Source organism: Polyodon spathula, chromosome 15 (genome assembly GCF_017654505.1).
Source record: "Polyodon spathula isolate WHYD16114869_AA chromosome 15, ASM1765450v1, whole genome shotgun sequence".
Taxonomy (NCBI): domain Eukaryota; kingdom Metazoa; phylum Chordata; class Actinopteri; order Acipenseriformes; family Polyodontidae; genus Polyodon; species Polyodon spathula.
The window spans coordinates 9,326,092-9,345,749 of NC_054548.1; the positions used below are offsets into that span (position 1 = coordinate 9,326,092).

The 19,658-nt window shown below is 37.0% G+C and overlaps 1 pseudogene; it reads right to left on the bottom strand.

The window, feature by feature from the left end:
- Positions 1-4,457: 4,457 nt before the first annotated feature.
- LOC121328182 lies at positions 4,458-16,141 on the bottom strand (annotated as a pseudogene).
- Positions 16,142-19,658: the final 3,517 nt, after the last annotated feature.

Consider the following 19,658-nt stretch of genomic DNA (forward strand, 5'->3'; position numbering starts at 1 on the left):
ATGGCAGCATTTGAGTGACAAGCTACTTCTACTGCGGTCAGCAGTCCTGCTCCCAATTACTTTTCAAAACAAGTCTGCATTAGTAGTACTCTGAGTTTATAAATTGAATTTCTGGCTTTTAAATAAAAAATGCATGAAGGTATTTCTCAGGCCACCCTATAAGATGCTGGTCTGTCCAACATGGAAAAACAAGAGAACTCGCAGCATGAAACATTCATAATTTAAAAAAGGATGAACGGACAACGCTATGAAACTGGGGATGCATATTACAGTGTATGCTTATATTTTAGTACACTACACTATTTTATTAGGAATGTGAATAATTTATTAGCATACTACAGTTAAGACATGCAAATTATTTAAATAAACAGGTGCAAACATACATTTTACAATTTAAACTTTTATTTTACAGTTACATGATTCAACACAAAATGAAGATGTTAAATAATTTAATGAATTTAAACTAAATTGGGATACCTTCTAAATAGCATATTTTCATTATATAAACGTAATAACATCTCAAGTTGGAATATTGTTTTGGAAATAAACGTTCTTCTTCTTATGCAGTAAGTGAAATCCAACCCCACCAGTTCAAATGAAACATGTAAAGTGAACAAACAAGAAAAGGTGCACGGACAATCCCAAGCATAAATATAGTATGTTAGAGGAACACTGTCAAATAGAATCAGAGCGAGTATATCATCATAATAAAATCTTTATGTAGCGTGAGATGCAATCCTATATTCAACAAACCAAAGGTTCTGTCTGGTGTCATAAATTGGAAGAAAGATGCCCCCATGACTGAGTCTCTGCCTTGGGTCTGACTCATGGGTATCCACATGTATAATAAACAACTAGGAAATAAACACAAATGCAGCAATATTTATGTGAGCTACAGAGTGAGAAATCACAACCGTGTGTCATTGTGTTGCCAATGATGATGGATAATGCCACTCCTGTGATGCTAAAATATGTTTTACAGCTTGACTGGGAATGTGCACTGGAAAATCTAAATATATACTGTATATAGATCTTTTTTTTTTTTTCTAAACATGATATGTTCTGTTATGTCTTCCACTGAGCTCCCCATTATAAATGAGTTAGGCTGTCTATAGATTTCATGAGCTCTGCTTCAAATAACATGCCATCAAGTTCAATTTGATCCTCTGCCAGCTGTAGCTGATTTGATTTTTACATCTTGTTCCTTGTTTATATGGTCAAGTAAACTTGTCAGCTGAAATCTGCATACTTCAACATAAGGAGGACGAATATTAGAGATACAAGAATAAATTAATAATGGCTTTATTATTATTATTATTATTATTATTATTATTATTATTTTATTTATTTATTTATTTATTTATTAACAGATGCCCTTATCCAGGGCGACTTACAATTGTTAAGAAATATCACATTACAAGTTATCACATTATAAAATATCACATTACGAATATCATAATACAGCTAAGAGCAGTTATACCCCTACACAACTCAAACACAGACATGCATAAGCCTGATCGTCAGAATATTTGTGGAATGATTTTCCTCATTGCATGACTTATACAAAAAACAACAAGATTAAGGCAGAAATTTAAGGCATATCAAATAGTATTAAATAAATGCACATCAGTGAAATATTCCCTCAATGGACGATAGGGGTTTAATGTACAAATGTGTTGTTGACACAAACAAATGTACAGCATACAGTAGATCTACTCCTCCTCAGATTGTTTATATCACTTTAGAAGACTGTGCATAAGCCAAATCACTTTACAAGATGAAACAGTGAAGTTCCCCCATCAACTAGTGTCGGCCTACTGACAATCTCATTATCAATGTCTGACTGTAAAATGTTTTAATGCAACATGCAGACTGGCGCGTACATCTGTGTATTGTATTGGGTTTCATACTGTTGATGTGAGTTAAATGCTAAAGGTAGTTAAACAACAAGCTTTTACCAGGAATTTTGGAAAAATAACTTTTCCCTTAAAACAAATAGAATGACCATTAAAATACAATATATATGCTGTTGTAATATTGTGATTAGATTACACATTATTGGCTATTCAACTGTAAATATAACTGTGAATAAATAAGTAACGACACCTGGAAATGCATGTTGCTTTTTTTGTTTGTTTTTTTTAATAAAAAAATCATAAAACTGAAAAGACTGTAGGGATTAAAACACAATGCATTACTTTCCATATCTTTTGGCTGTGTACATATTCCTGTAATATCTTTTTCAACATAATCATGATTGTTTTGAAATTTTTATTAAACTATTCCTGGCCATAAATTAATTTTGACCAGTTACTTTTGTTTTACATTGGTTACGCATTGGGCCTTCCCATGAAAATATCTTCCGAATTCACAACATCGGCTGGTAAAATCCAACCTGTTCAATCAGAAACATTCCTGACTCCTCTTCCAAACGTCATCCATCCAAACTGCTCGCTCTGGCAAAGGTTCAAAGGGGTGAGAACAGATTTATGAATATGCATTATATAAACCACATTTAAGGGCAGCAAATAAATAGATCAAATATTTTGGTGGATTTGGGCATAATAAAAACCAGTAATAAAATCTAAAGCGAAAACTAAGCAACACAACAACGTCATCAGATTTCGCCGAGGTTATAAAGTGTTGTGTGTGTCTTATACACATTTTGATTGCAAACATAAATATTGATATGGTCGGAGGTACACCCTCTGTACATCACATCTTCATTCTAACTGAACAGAGGTCTGTAAAGTGATGTGATCACATAGGGCTTATAGGGATTATTACATATTCATAAACCTGTTCCCTTCCCATCACTCTGAGCCTGTGCCGGTTAACGTCAGAAAATGATGTTATTTATTTATTTTAAATAATTTTTCATTTTATTTGGGGAAGAATTATTTCGTTTTATCTGTTCAAAATGTAGTTTTATTTCCCGACATCAAAAAACCTGGCTTTCTTAACACAGCTGGAATATATATCCTGTATAATTATTTGGGCAATTAAAAAAAGAAAAATCCTGTGTAATTATTTGTGGCAGTACAACTATTTCAACTGAATCTCACTATTTTAAATGATTTGACAGAGGCTGGGCAAAAAGTAAGTAGGAGTGACAAAAGAGTAAGGCGGGGATTACTGATACAGGTATTGTTGCCCATGCCTATATGACTAACAGACCTACTGCATATGCTCAAATGACCAAGGGATGCATTTTTCTAAGGGATGCATTTTTCCAAGGGGTGCATTTTCTGACATTACACCGGAATGAACAGGTAGGACACATGAACCAATCAAAATACTGAACTTTGGAAAAGGAGTCGGTCGAGTAACCAAATGAAATGTTTCTGATTGAACAGGTTGGACTGAAGCCGCCAATGTTATGAATTCAGAAAACATTTTGATAGGAAGACACCAAAGCATAACAGAAGTGAAACAATACAACTGGTCAAAACTGGTTTATGACCAGGGATATGTCAATAAAAATATAAAAACAATGGCGGCTATGTTGAAAAAAATATTGCGGGAAAACGTACAATAAACCACAAAACTAGAAAAAGAAATGCGTTATGTTTTAAACCCTACAGCGTGTTAGGTAACACTTCAAATGAAACACATTAATAACTCAACCCTAAAGAAACGGGTTGCAGCTCAAATAGACTTATTTACAGTCTCTCTCTGGCAAAAGACGTACATTAAGGCAGCATGTTAGCAATTTACTGTGAATTTTAAAGCCTAGTGGCAGGTAGTTACTGTATACAAACAGGGAGGTGGGGGTGTTGGATTACCCAACACACATTAACCACAAAAACTTCACTATTACCACAAATGAATTAATTAATTAATTAATATTATTACTGCACGACTGGCTGGACAATCTTGCATATATAAATGTATAAGCTCTCGTAAATTAGTCAGATACTTTACCAGTTTTTTTTTTTTTCAACTAGTTACCAAATCAGCTGCAAATAACAAGTTTATTTACTTGCATAAATTAATAAATAAATGTGCTGCAATATGAGCGGCCTCGAAATGTGCACATTAGAAGACATCGCATATTGTGAGAAAAGGAGACCCCTACAAAGGGTGTTGCTAATGGGTCGTATTACTGGTACTAATTTGCAAAGATATATCACCTTACAATTTTACCAGAAATAACACATATTAGAGTTAATGTACTTTTATTAATGATTTGTCATCGATTTTTTTTTTTATCTCAGTGTGGGATCTGCACAGGTGGGGCACTAGATCTGAACCCCCCCTCAGCCCACTCCCCCATGTGCCCGTTTGTGTCAGCCCTGCGTATACATAGATTTTGTACACCAATGCCCATATGCCTTTACTACCTTTAATATCCCAATTAGCCTAGATTGTAGCTTGTCACGGCAATATGAAGCAATGTAAAAAAGCCTTCTGCCACCTCTTCTTGTTGGTGTTCCGATAATGAAGGGCCGGCCTTCTTATCTGCAGCAGGCTTGATCCTTGCTGAGGGACAGGAAAGTGCTCTGGTGCAGGCTGGTCTTGACCCGCTTCTCGCGTTGCCGGCAGTTGCAGAACCACACCCTGACCACCTCCTTTTCCAGGTGCAGCCCCTCGGCCATGCGTACGATCTCCTGAGAGGAGGGCTTGCTCTTCTCTCTGAAGTGCCTCCCCAGCGCATCCTTGGCAGTAAGACTGGAAGAGCAACACACACAGGACATTGGATAATGTGCGTCCTGCAGTATGCACAGACTTGTACTGTATTTTATAAGTTAATATGTCCTGTGTAAGGTGGGTCCTATTGTTACAAGAGATGTCATCTTATGCAGTTTAGGCGAGAGGTCTGTTCCAAAGGATTTATGGCAAGAGACACCCTAACTTAATATAAATTTCAAAAACTGAGACTGTACATAGGAACAGCTGTTAAACATAAAAGGTGTCTCTTGTTGCTTTTTCGAGTACAATGTACATGCTCTGCGGTAAGGTTATTATGTGGTGCTGTAATACTGGTTGTTAAATTGCGGTTAATTACCTTGTATTGGTTCTGCGTTTCCTTTGCCTTTCATTCATTCCAACCTTTTCATTAAACAGGGCTGTTGACAGAAGGAAATGTAAACTGTTGAGTTACACGTGAAAAGCAAATATGTTAAAACTGCAGTATCCAGTAATCATATTTAATTTTAAAATGCAACTCTGTGGTGTTTGTTTGTTGGTTATTTTATGGTTTAGTCTTTTGGGATAAACCACCTTGTGAGCCAAACAGGCATGCTATAAATAAGAATCTTCAAGATTAGGAAGTTAAACACACTTTTAAAAAGGGTTAAGGGAGGTCCCCCAACCAAGATCAGCAACATAGCACAACCAGGATTAAAATATTACCTTTAACAGCTGAGCCATTGGAGTCTGTTGTATTACATTCATTGTATGTACTATAGCTCATTTAATTTGTAAATAGTGCACTGTTGAGTTGTAATTGAAACTAACTTCATTTTTAACCTCACTAGTGAGAGTGCTCCTATCTAAATTAGTTCACTTTGTAATATCCCGTCCTGTCATTGATAAAACACATCTGAATGATTTTGACAGATCAATCAATATTCTATCAGAACACCTCTGTATTTCAATAATATCAAGGTACTGCCAGGACGCAGGAATAGAGCTTGATAAGGGATTAGAAAAGGAGACATCCTATCGAGTTGGGAGGTAAAGGAATGACCCGACAGAGTACCCTTTCACATTAGCTCTGTGTGATCTACATGACCCTCGTACAGCTCACAGCAGAGAAACCAAATACAAGGGTACCACAGAGTACAGGTGTGTGATTATTCATCACATTCTTAGCATCATTCAATTAAAAAAATATTTACAAATAAAGCAGTACAACTTATTAATTGTTTTATGTTCCATGAGTGTTCAGTATTCTAAAGCACTGATGTAAGGATACATGCAGTGATTTGCCACTGCAAAACACAGATATTGCTGCCAAAAACCATGCTTAGCTGACTGGCAGAAACTGGGACTTTAGCGGTCATTAAAAATACGGCATATGTAAAGAATGGTTTTCACCTGGTGTTCTGCACCCACTATAAAATTAGCACTTTGCAATCATTAATCAATTTAAATGATATTGAAATGTATTCAAATAAAGAAACAGGCATAGAGTTGAGCAGGGATCTGGAATACTAAGCCGGTGCAAACATTATAATGAGATGTAAGGATTTTGCTTTGCACTTGGGCAATTGCTGACCCTAAAACTTTGCACACCTATGGAGCACCTTTTGTGCCAAAACTATTCATCAATTCGTCAAAAAAAAAAGTCAATTCCTATATCCATTCATAAATTAATTCGGCCATTCAGCCATTAATTCAGAAATTAATTCATCAATTAAATCATTAATTCGCGCAGCAATTCATAAATTAATTTGTCAATTCATCCATACAAAAGCCTTGACAGGCTTCTGGATGAATCGATTGCTCCATGATTGGCTGGTGAATGAGCAAATGAGTTGAAAGGTGAATTGCCAACTGTCAATCTTGCACTGTGCCAAAAAGACGTACCAGAATCACAGATGAAAAAACACAGAATCTGTCTCGTAATAACATCAATGGAAAATTCTTGATGGATTTCCAAATAATTATTATTATTATTATTATTATTATTATTATTACTATTAATTCCTACAGCAGAGGTCTTTATCCAAGGTGACCTACAGTTTTATTACGGTATGCAGTAAGTTACAAATACAATAAATAAAGCAACTGTGGTAGAATTATAATAAATGAACAAAAAAGCAGTATAATAATAATAAATTTGGAGAATGCATCAGTCCAGTGGGGTGGCAAGATATAGCTGGTGATGCAGTGCTGGATCCAGGCTGCTGTAAATCAGTGTGTAGTGAAATCAGACCTTATTTACTTCATTTATACGGCAAAATGTTAATGCATAATTTACTATATGTTTTTTAGCAATGGACTCCTCAAAATGAAATTTTCACATTGTCCCTAATTATAACATAAAAGGACACAATTTTCTAGTGGCTGTGGTCTGCAACCTTGGGTGAAGACACTATTGAGCAATGCAGAAACGGAAGCTCAAGTTCTCTACACCCATGCCCATGTAGCAACGCAACGTGTCATCGAGAGAACTTTTGGCATCCTGACGAGTCGGTTTTGCTGCCTGGACCATAGTGGGGGTGCCCTCATGTATGCACCTAAAAAGATCTGTAAAATCTCACACAGCACCTACTGCTCTCTGTACTCCTAACTCACCTCACCTCTGGGCTGTAAGTGTGGCTGCTAAATCGCCTGATGCTCATTGTGAATGCTGAGTAATTTGCATTGCTTTTAAGCTTATATAGGCCGCAGTGCAAAATAATTGCCTGGCCGCTAAGCAATTTGGATGATTGCACTGAGCCTGTCCTTACATCAGCCTCTTAATGTATTATATTTAATAATGCTATAAAATAGAAAGGAAAAAAAAAAACACCTTTCATATTTCATGCTGTCAGAAACACTTTTAATAGCTTGGGGTATTTGCATCCTGTAATTGCACCGGCAGGGCGCTTTCAGCAGCAGTAAGACTGGGATAGTTTCTGAACACTTAAAAACCCTTAGCCGGACAATTTGGAGGGCACCTCAAAGAAAAACTCACAGTGCTGGGGAACATTGAATCTAAGCTTTAAGACCGGAGGGATAGGAAGATTACTGGTGCTATCAAATGTGCTACCTAGGGACTACAGATAAGGCGCGACATTAAGAAATGCAGTACAGCTCAACAATAATATATATATATATATATATATATATATATATATATATATATATATATATATATATATATATACACACACACACACACACACACACACACACACACACACACACACACACACACACACACACACACAGTATACTGTATATAGTTTAAGAAGGTGGAAGCTGTTTCCTAAGGATGGTCTAACTGAGATTTAATACTGAATAATATGAGGTCCATTTGTAGGACAAAGACAGATCTTAAGAAAGAACTTTACTAATCTACACAGGAGACATAACTGGCTTATCTGCATTGCAGTGGAACAGATAGCTGCAACACAATTAGACAACAATTTAAGAGACTGTGCAAGAGACTTACAATGTCTCAGAAAGTCAGGTTCAGAGTTAACGGATATTATTCAGTGGCAGAATTCACACTGTTATAGTGGTTTCGGTACAAGCTGCCAAATACAATGTAGTACAAATAAAAAACTAAATGCCAAGAAATTATTTTAAAAATCTCTTCTTACAACTGTATCTGCTATATAAGAGATTTAAGAGTCTAGTCAATTAATGTAAACGACGGACAACGTTTATATCAGTAAAAGAAGGGGAATTTGTGACAGCTAACATCTGTGTGTGTGTGTGTGAGAGTCTTTTCAGTCTTTAAAAGTAAATAATGTTTAAATGGTGGTGGTACCACCTCTGTTTAGATTCACTGAGTAGATCCCCATGTATTTTAAGGTCAATTATCTAGCAGGCAATATTAAACAGTCATTTTGTAGTGACAGTTCCAGAGACATTAAAAGTGCAGCTTACCTCAAATGAGGTGACCTTAAGTTTTTGTTATGATGCACTTCAGCTAAAGCCTAACTGTATTACATTGTATTTAATCTCAAATCAATGCATGTATTTAATGCAGTTTAAACTGTGGGGTAAGATAACAACCAGACTGTGGCTATTCATTACACTCCAGTTTTCCTGAGATTCCCACCTCCGGCTTGTTCTGCCTCCTCCAGCCACTTCGCGAGACTTCAGCTTGCAGGCATTTTTGAAACTCAGCTGGAGGTTCTCGAAGCGGCAGATAGTGGTTTGGCTGAACTCTGAACTGTGCATGGCCGCGAGGGCCTCTCCAACGTTGGTTTGAGTGTAACCTGAGCTGGGAGGAAAGGGTTAAAGACTAAAGGTTCTGTGGCTGGAGGTGGCATTATTCAGTTAGTTTAATTTCCTCTGTTCAGTTTTAATCAATGGCCTTATCTTAAGGTAGTAATGGGGTACTTTCTGTGATGTAATGTGAGACACCTTCTTCTTCTCTTATAAAATGGTAAAAGGAAGCAGATTTCTTACAGAGTTCTGCATTTTCCAAACTAAATATTACTGGTATACTGAACTGGTTCGCCAGAGGACTTAGATTCTTATAAATTGTTTAGGTTTGAATACATGTTGTGAAGTTCTGGATGATATTCCCATATATAAACCTTGTTCAAACTTTAAGAAACCCAAGCAGACAAATGCTTTGTCCAAAATGTTTTTTGATTTAGGAGTTTATTTGATCACGCTATACTCCACAGAGATAAGCCACTGCTGGAATGTTTTGAGCACTTTTTAGTACCTCAGATTCCTCTGAATTCTTTTTTTGGGATAATTCTGGAATAATCAAGGATAGGTGTAATCCAAGGTTATTCCCCAGTGCTGTAAAATGCTCTAAAAACCCAATTGTGGCTTATCCGAGCAGGGAACAGAATGAGGTTTAAATCAGCCCTTATTTTCTAAAAGAATTTCGAGATCGTGTAAATGAGACAACATTTACTAGAGGTAAATGTTAATGTTCTACCGACGTCCCTTACAGTACTGCATTCGTTGTATGGGTCAGACTAAGCGGAGTCTGACTTCGGTGATGTCAGCTTGAAAAGGTCATTTAAATTTTTCCAGCTCCCTGATTTCAGGTGAGTCCATATCAACAGGCTCGTCCGTAGAGCGACTTTTCCTCCGGAGCTCCTGCTTAAAGTCACTGAGGCAGGAGTCCTCCGCTAGCAGGGACTGATGCAGCGGGGTGAGCTGTTGTTCAGGGTGTGCTCAGGAAACTTGTAGAGGCACGGGGTCAGACCACCTGCGAGATACGAGGACAGCAATGGACCGAAACAGATACCTGCATCCCCAATCCTACTACTACCACTACTACTGCTAGGAAGATACACAAGGATACACATCTTTACACATGATGTGGAATGGGTTACCCAGCCATGTTGTTTATGCTAAATGATTGGCATCCTTTAAGACCTTACTTATATCAATGAGTTACTAGAAACCGGACAAGCACTGATGGGCTCAATGGCTTCCTCTTGTTCAAATAATGGAGTGGAAATGATTAATGATGAAGATCCAACAGCACAAATATTGTATAAGCCCTCATCCTACTGCTACTCCACATGCTTTACAAATCTTTTTTTTTTTTTTTTTTTTTTTTTTTTTTTTAATTTAGTACACATTGCCATCTGGCAGCCAAAAGGTGCAACTGTAGTTTGTTTGACCAGAATTATCAATAACACCCATGCCATCTGGTGGTCAAATACTGTAACTGTTGTTTCGCTTTTCCAAAACTTTAATAAAACATACACTCTATCTGTGCTCCTTCACCTTGTTTTGCAGTCATTTTTATTGGCTATGGGAGATTTGATCTGTTTGCTAATGGTTCAGTCCACTGAAACTGAATCGAGATGCTCTGCCACAAATACAGTACTTGCAGAAGCAGGAAGTTATACATTACTTTCATGATTCAAGAAACAAAAAGATTAAAAAAAGGACTATTTCACCATATGTTTACTGCTAACTTATTTACAGGGTATTAAGCATTTGAGCAAACCCTTATAAAAGTGTATGTAGCAAAACACAATAAAAACAAAAAAGAACAGTGAAAGCATTGTGAAGCACAGGAAACAATGGTAAACACTGTAATGGCATGTGGGGAAAACTGTACACTACACTGTGCTAAACTGTACTACCCACTGTACACACTGTACTGCTAAAAAGGGCTTAGAGTATCAAAGGGGGTGACCTGTTGGAATCAAGCAGGCTGCTGTAGTAACAATATCTTAGTTAGGCTACACCAGATTTCTGCTTTTTGTCAGCTAGTGACTGCAGACAGCAAGGTATTTATGATTTATACTGTCATTTTAGATTTTAAATTATGCACAATCAGGGGAAAGGTATGCAAACCCATTTCGCTTGTAATTGAAACATGCCCTACTTGCTCAGAAACCACTAGCTAGCATTGTTGTGCCAGTAAATATAAGGCCTGAATGCAATATGTGAATTTTGTGCTTTGTTACTCCTGTTTAAACCAGGGAGTCTGATAATTGGAATCATATTTAGAATCTGAATTTGAATCTGATTATCTAGAGTACACACAAAAAAGTCATGCACATGGAGTTATTATAGGCAGTGACCTGGCTATTTTATATTGTAAAATCCTTAATCAATCATACTGCATTAGTGTCCGTTCCAAAGCATTAATTAATGGTTGCAACGGTTGTTTTTGGATTGGATATGGAGTCCTTTTAGTTTATTCTTCTTAATTCTTTATTTGTTTCAATAAAACAAACTGAGGCAATGCTGAGGCCATAGTTTTATGGGACTGTTTTCTAGTCCCATAAACCTGTTTACTGAACTGAGAAAGTTTCACAAACAAACAAGTTTAGAAGAGCGTCATGATAATACATGAGGATTCATTTCGTAACAAGATCTGTTTTCTACTGAGTAGTAATATGCCATACTTTTATTATCCAGGAGTATGTATACATTAGATTAAATTAGTGCCACAAGATTCCCCCTCGTGTCTAACTGTGAAAGGCAGACTGAGGGTTATTTCTTTGTATTTAAACAGCAGGCCACATGACGGCTCTTTAGCTCAGACTTCTTGCAGCGTCAAAAAGGGAAAAGTGGATTTGTGCGTCACTCAAGCAACTTTCAAACATCTACAGAATGTTACTGTCTCAAATATAGTATTGTGTCTGCTTTTGAGTCATAAGAAAAAGAACTTCCACTTCATCAGAGAATGTATCATTTCTCAGTATGGTGTTCTGTGATTGCGTCAATTGCGGTCCTCACTTAGACCTGTAATTGACCTATAATTATTTTAAATTCATCAATGCACAATCTAGAATGCTGATTTAAAGGCCACATTCTGTCTTTTTGTTTCATTGATAGACCCTACCATTTAGCACCATTGACATGTGCAGGGTGTCAAAATCCTTCTCTTGGAACTCCTCATAAGTGATGACAGCTACCGTTAGCGGACAAGGTGCTTTTGTTTGAGAATAAATGACTTTCCATCCATTATTACTAGTCTACTACTAGTATGTTGTTTTCACAATGCCTTGAATGCCTTTGGGCTTTTCAACGTATAAGTTGAGAAGCCTATAATGCCTAAAAAAGAGCAGAATTAAAGTGATTCCACACATTTTTCATACCATGTACAGTTATGGCCAAACATCACCTACAATTTTAGGATTGAGACATAATTTTAAAAGAAAACAACTAAAATAACATAATTTAGATCTTTTATTTGAAATCATGTAATCAAAAAAACTGCAAAATTATATTGCAAAAGTCTACTGGAAGCCATAATGGTAGTACAGTATTGCCTGTTAGATTTCGAAATGTCACATTTTTCAATTTTTGTCAATTTTTTGTTTAGTACATGGAAAACTACAATGTGGTATGTAATTCAATATGTTAACGTAACACTATTCAACTTTATAAAGAAAACTTAGCTATTCAATAGGGTTCTGCAAAACCTTTGGCCATAGCTGTACATTCATTCACTACACAGGTTCACATGTTTTAGATGTCATCCAGTTTCTTAACTAGGTTAAGAAATCTTTGTTTTATAGGCCTTGCTTTCACATAGTCATAGAGACGAGAAAGATTACTTCCTGGTCCTTTGGTCAAGCTTGTAACTTGTTTGTGTTTCCATGGGTTTCCGAGTCATGTGACACCTGCTGAATGAAAGATGTATTTAAACACACACCTTGCAGAGTATTTGCTCCATTGACTATGCTAGGGTGAGGCACACTGCAGGTCTGAAGGATTCTTGTCTGAGAAATGCTGGCAGATAACACGTCTTGCGCTGTGGATTTAATACCTGGGTTATCAGAAGGCACAATTACACATAATACTTGCATTAAGAGGCTCACAATATCAACAATATGAATGTGCTCACTTGAAAAACAAAATGTTGAAACTCAACATAAACTAGAGCTGTAACAGAATTTTGAAATGTATTCTACAATCTGCTACTGCTGCTATTTGTTGAAGATGAATGCCTGGTTAGATAACGTAATATACATTATACACAAAGCTCACAAAAATGAAAAAAAAAACATGTGATGGTTGATTCATGGTTTGATATAAAAGCTTAATTATTTCAACATTTTTTTTTATTTGTTACTATTTTTGTTGTTTGCAGTTTTTCGACAAAACACTATTTAAAAAAATTTGAGATATTTAAACAAACAAACAAAATATAAATACACAATAAAATATAGGGTGAAGCCGGTTAGCGAATCAATCAATCAATCAATATTAATAATACATGAATGACTAACAATTATTTTTAAGCCTCATTTACAAATAATGAAAGAGTATTATTAGAACCCTGTATTTCGGACATGTCAATGCTCAGTGTCCGTCCATTCGCTCACCTGTCATCATGCCGCAGGTGGCCTGTTGGTTTCCATAGTGACAAGGCGGGACTGAGTAGTGCAGCCCTGCAGAGGTGTTCCCCAGCAACGAGGAGGACAGGTGCATGTGGGAGCGCTTCGACGACTGCAGCAGAGACAAGCCAGAGGGGACTGGAAAGAAAGGAACACAACTGCCATCAAACTCACTCACTAAGCAAAAAGGTGAGGCTAACAAAATACAGTAATATTTCACTATATATGATACTTATGTATCATAGATAGTCTGTGTGGTATAACAAGAATGCTTCAGTGGATGAATCTCACATGTAATTACTCATCATTAATTGCTATTATTAAACAGATAGCGGCTAACAGTTTTCAATTAATTTAGCTGTGTTGCTGTAACAGGGAGAGATCTGTGCTGAATCTGCTGGCGTGTTCACGGGCTGCAGGAAGAGGGCGGCAGTCGTCCAACAACCGCCTGTGAGTCCTGGCAGTGACACGGGGAGGTGGGAAAGTGGGTGTGTGGACTTTCCCCCTCTCTGAATGGCTGAGAGGCGTGTCTTGGGAGATTGTTAGCCCTATAAATTAACGCTCTGTTGTTTCCTCAGATCTGCCCTTTTAAACGCGTAGAGTGCGTGGAAACTCTGGTCCACGACCGAACGGAATGGAACGGAATGGAGGTTCAGAGCGAGACAGTGAGGGAGGGGAACCCTTGGGCAGATCCCTGAATAAGGATAGCTGAGCAGGCTAGGTAACCGGCAGCGTAGGACGGTGATCCGAGTCGCATGGGCAGCGGCGACCGGGATATTGCTGCAGAGTGCAGCACCTTTTCTTTGTAGTTTTGTTACTGTTTTATTTTTCCTGTTTCTTTGTGCCTTTGATTTTTGTAGTATTGTTTTCAAGCACCTGCGAGTGCGCCTGAACTGTTTGCCCTTGCTTGGTATTCCCGTGGTTCTGTTTACCATAGTTGGTAAGCAGACCCAGACCAACAGCGCCCTCTGCAGGCTAAAGAAACCCAACGCACCCCTGAAATAAAACTGGGCACCTGTGTGGTGTTTTCAATTACACCTGTCTGTCTCCTGGTCAGTGAATTACCCACACCCCTTCCACAGTTGCCAATATGGTTTTGGCAATAACTGTGTCAACTAGGATAGACAGAAAGAACAGGGAGAACACAGACAGGAGGACACTCAGTAATCATCTTTTATTTTCTCTCCCTCTCTTTGTACCACAAGATCTTACTACCGTTCTTAATTTAGGAAAAACCAATAATTAGTTAGCTATAACTTTATACATTATTAAAATGCACATTACCACAAATTTCCAATCATTAGATTAAAGTAAAGAACTTCATAATTTCAGATGACAGGAACCAAACAACAAAGAACATGTCAAAATCTCTTAAGTGTTTGTCTCTTACTTTTTAACACAGAGTGATGGGAGTTAATAAAGGCTGGTGTAAACTGCTTCCTAACATGACCATTAAACATCTAAAGCTGAACTCCTGCACAAACTATTACAAACAAATAATCACTTTTTCATTCCTGCTGGAGTCTTGCATAGTGTTCAATGCTCTTTAAATGAGTTTTAGTCAAAAGTGATGTTAGGTCCTGCAATGCTTATATTAATGTCTTATTTTATTAAGGGTGATAGATTCTATTTAACTTATTAATTCTTTAAACTTTAATGATGAAAGTATTTGTTATGATTGTAACCCATCAGAATAGTCATCAATTACTGCAAGATATCTATATCCCTGTACAGGATTTATATGGAAAACACTTTGAATAAGTACTGAATATGAAACAAATGACCTTACATTGCACTATTACAACGCTATAAACATTAGACTAACATTTGTATTTGATCAATTCTATACGGCTTACCGTTTACCCTTGGGTAATGTTTAACGTTTCAACTCCACGCTAATAACATAAACCATTTCTATAATGTTAATAAAGTTTATCGTTCACTGGGCAGTATCTTATAATTCTTATAATGTATTTATTTTTAACATTTTCATTGTATAATATTCATCTATATAGCAATAGAACATGGAACCAATAGTGATAGTTTTCAATACAATTTACTTTTACAGTAATTACAATAACTCATTTGACAGTATACTTTTTTAAAATGTGCATTAGGCATTAAAACCCAGACAAAAAAAGTCTACATGTGTTTTTTTCAGAAAGAAAAACAAAAACATTTAGTAACACTGAAAGATATTCAAGTTTTCTACAAACTCAAAAAACACTTATTCCCTAGGCTAAAGCCAACAAAAACAATTACTTCAACACACTACACTAATTCAAGCATTTTGATCAATATTGTAAGATGTGTATTATGGCTTTGTTAAATTAAAAAATCCTTTAATCTATGTGCACTTTGAAAATCTGTCAGTACATATTCGACATACAAATATTTCTTTTTCTATTTGCTATTTTAGCGTCCAACACCTTTCAACTTATGCAGCGAACAGGGTACAGGAAAAAAAGTATTGCTTTGAAGTACCTGTGGACACCACATTGGTGGAGTGGTTGGAGACTGGCAGGCGCTCAGAAGGGCTGGCATGATACATGATGTGTGGCAGTACAGAGGTGTCCATAGCGAGGCCCGTGAAGGAGTCAGCAGTGGCAAACACCTGACACGCCATTCCCTAGAAAGCAGGCTCTCTCTACAGCACAACAAACAGAGGTACTTCCCTGTGACTTGTCCTGTCGCCTTGCTCAGTGTGCTCCCATGAAGGCCGCTGTGACAGCTAGTTCCTACCCCCCTCTGCATTTACTCATGAGGCCACTGTTTGCCACACGCAGGTCGTGTGCTGGTATTTATACACCCATTTGAAGCTCCACATTCATTTTAATTTGTTTCCCAGGAATATTGTTGTATCAGAGCAGGTACCTTGCTCCCTCTTAGCACAATGCAAGCTGATTAAGAGGAAAAGTGAAACCTGACACGCTTTTCAACAGTTTTGCTCAACCCATGTCAGTGTGCTTTGAATCTCATTATGTGCTCCAGTGTAGTCTGTGCTATCATTTCTCACACGGGAGTAAATTGTTTGTTCTTAAACTAGATAGAAACCAACATGAATGTTAACTTGTTTGGAACAACCAACAGTTTTTCATTTTTTAAATTTTATTTAAGACACAATTCTAACAGTTTTTTCAATGCAAGTTGCTTCTTAGACATACATATTTAATTTTTCTAAAAAATAATTTGTTGAATTCTCTCAAATTGACACCTTTCCACATAGAAATGGTCTGAGACTGCCTGAAGATGACAATTAACATATATTATACTAACATCTGTAACATCGGTAAACATATCCTATCCCAGTTATTTGTGGTCTCATTACTGGCAATGCCTACCTTCTATACCACTGGACTATGTGTACACAAACATCATGACAACATCTATTTTAATCTTGAACAGAAAAGCCACCATTTATTTAATAAAGGACTTCATAAACTCTCTGAAAGGCTTCAATCTGATCTAATGTAAAATTCCAGCAACACCACTCTGAATCCCAGAGCTGTAAAGCAAAGTTGGGCTTGGTCAGTACTTGGATGGGTGACCTACAATAGAGAGCTCAATAGGGGGCACAGTTTCATAAAGCATGGAGGTGCCGATCTTTGTACATATTTATGTGCCCTGCCTAATTTTTAATACAGGCACCATTTACGGCCAGGCTAAATTCTCAAATCTATGAAAACAGTACTAGATACCCATGAAAACTAGACATTGCATGTTCATGATACTACAACACCTTCTAACATCACCGTTCCAAATGATTGAAATTACTGGATTGTGCGTCTTTTGTCCCAGTGATGTTCATTGATATTGTGCACTGAGTAGCTGTGACAGGAACAACATTCACTATTTTGTCCTCCTTAGGGTGTACAGGCTCAGAGGAAACATTGATTCAAAGATCCCTGCCTGCCTGGCCTTGTTCGGATATAAGATCCTTGTCAATCCATACAAAGTTGTGTCGGCTTACAAAAAAAAGAGCTATACTGTTTTAATTAGAAGTATTTGTGTATACTAATCTAGTACTTTACTGAATAAAAATACGAGTAGGAAATACCAGAGATACATTTCTAAATTATTATATAGTTTAGTGTTTTCTGAATTCTAGAATAACCAAGGTACGGTACCTAAAAAATGGTTTAATATCTTTAAATTAAATCTGTTGGGTTCTTCATACTCTTTCACACAGCAACGTGAAGCCAGAGGAGGTAGACCATGCAGTCTGTCCCCATCGATAAGGGGCTGAGTGCAAACCTCGGTTCATGGAAATCTAATACCATTGTGTAGTACACAAGTAATGCACTCACTTATATTAAGGAAATTAGCTATATGTTCCAATTAAGATAAGGCCTTGAATAAAGAAGCACCTGGCCAACATGGATGAAAAGGGTTTATAAAGAGGTCCTGGCTTTTTGTTCTGGATTTGGGTAATTCTTAAAATGTAGATGTCATGGGTGTCTCCCCTAGTAGAAGCATTACCGATTGGAATGCACGCTCTCTCACATGAGAGTGGTTCCAATCCTGTTCCAATCCAGACAATATTGACAAAAGGGAGTGCTGCAGGTCCAGACCATTGGTTTGTCTTGTTAATCTTTTGCCCTCCTGATCAGCAAGCGGGTTGCAATAAGTGAGGTGACATTTGAAGTGGCTATTTCAAAAAATTACAGGTAAAAAAAACATGCAAACAAAAAACTCAATGGAACTTCCTCTACTCAACCAGTACCCTTCAACAAGTACTACAGGGGATCCACCATGAATGTTAGGTCATTTACTGCCATCCTCAAGAGTGAAAAAACCACAGCACTTTCTGGGAGTATTCTGTTTACATAGCAAGTACGGCGTGGGAAAGGGTTGACAACAGTAGATTAAGAGATTTGGGCAGAAGACACTTTCTCATGTTAAAGCATGATGCAGGCTCCTTTAGAAAACCTATAGGATGTTTATTGGGTCTTTCAAGCAAATCCCTGCCCATTGAAGAGTGAGTAACAACAAGAGTACGTGAGTTTGAGATGACAAAGCCTTTAACCCTAATTAAAGAGAGGCAGCATGAAGTGAGACAGTGTGTTTCACCCCAGCACCTGTCTCTGTGTTGCCCCTACACTATAGAAACATGGGAGTGCTAGTCTTAATCAGGACTTGCAGTGGGACAAGGAGGGAGTGATTCCCACAGGTATCAGAAAACCAGTACAGTCCACAACCAAACTCATTAGTTCATCACAAAGAGGCTGTTCAAATTGCAAACTGAAAGCTAACAAGGCCTGGTTCATCTATCGATCAATGACATGTCTGTCTGTTTCTGTGATTTGTGCTGTATATAGAGCCCATTCATTCTTACATTGGTAGTATTTTATATAACATGCAGAACAATTAAAGACAAAACAAATTGTAACTGTTAATCAGTAATGAGAAATGTTTCGACAAGAAGTCTTTCTCAATGTCTTCATTGAACAGGGTTTGTGAATGTTTGTCATTTATTTAGTAATTCTGGCATTTTATAATACTTGTCAGATTGCTCACCATTTTGTTTTAGAACGTATGGCACATGTATTTGTTTATTTTTTAAATGGCTAAATATCTTCAGTAACAGTACAAATAAAATGTCTTTGTTAAGAAGGTATTTTCAAGGAGAAAAATCTGCGCTGATGTCTGGAAAACAATGACACTAAACAAGTGTCAGCTGGCACAGAATGCACCCTTCATGTTTTAGGCAAGCTGCAGCATCTGTGTAGACATAAACTACTGAAGCTCCTAATTCAAATACAAAGATGAACTATAGCAGTGGACATAGCACTGATGAATATTAGAGTACATTCATAGATTTTCTTCCAAAAACATCATCTGTTCAGTGGGGCTGCAGCTTTAGATTTTACTGCTTAACCAAATCGGGTACATTGAGGGCAATTTCATCATCATATTCAAAATGTTTCACTGGGAAGGACAAACCTCGGGTATCCATGCACAAAACATTTTAAAAGGTAAACAAAAAGTGCCCTGTATTTTATTTATTTTTTTAAAAAGAACAACATTTGCCTAATCCTTGTTTATAAGAAGTCCATGCTCAGCTTTTGCAAAACATTTGCAAAGTTCAATTCATATTTCTTGTAAAGCATACATAAATAAAATGTGTTCAAAATGCACCAATAAGTCACATTCAATGTAATGCTAAAACATCTGCTAAATCTTTGTATGTATTAACAGTGCAGAACATGAATTACA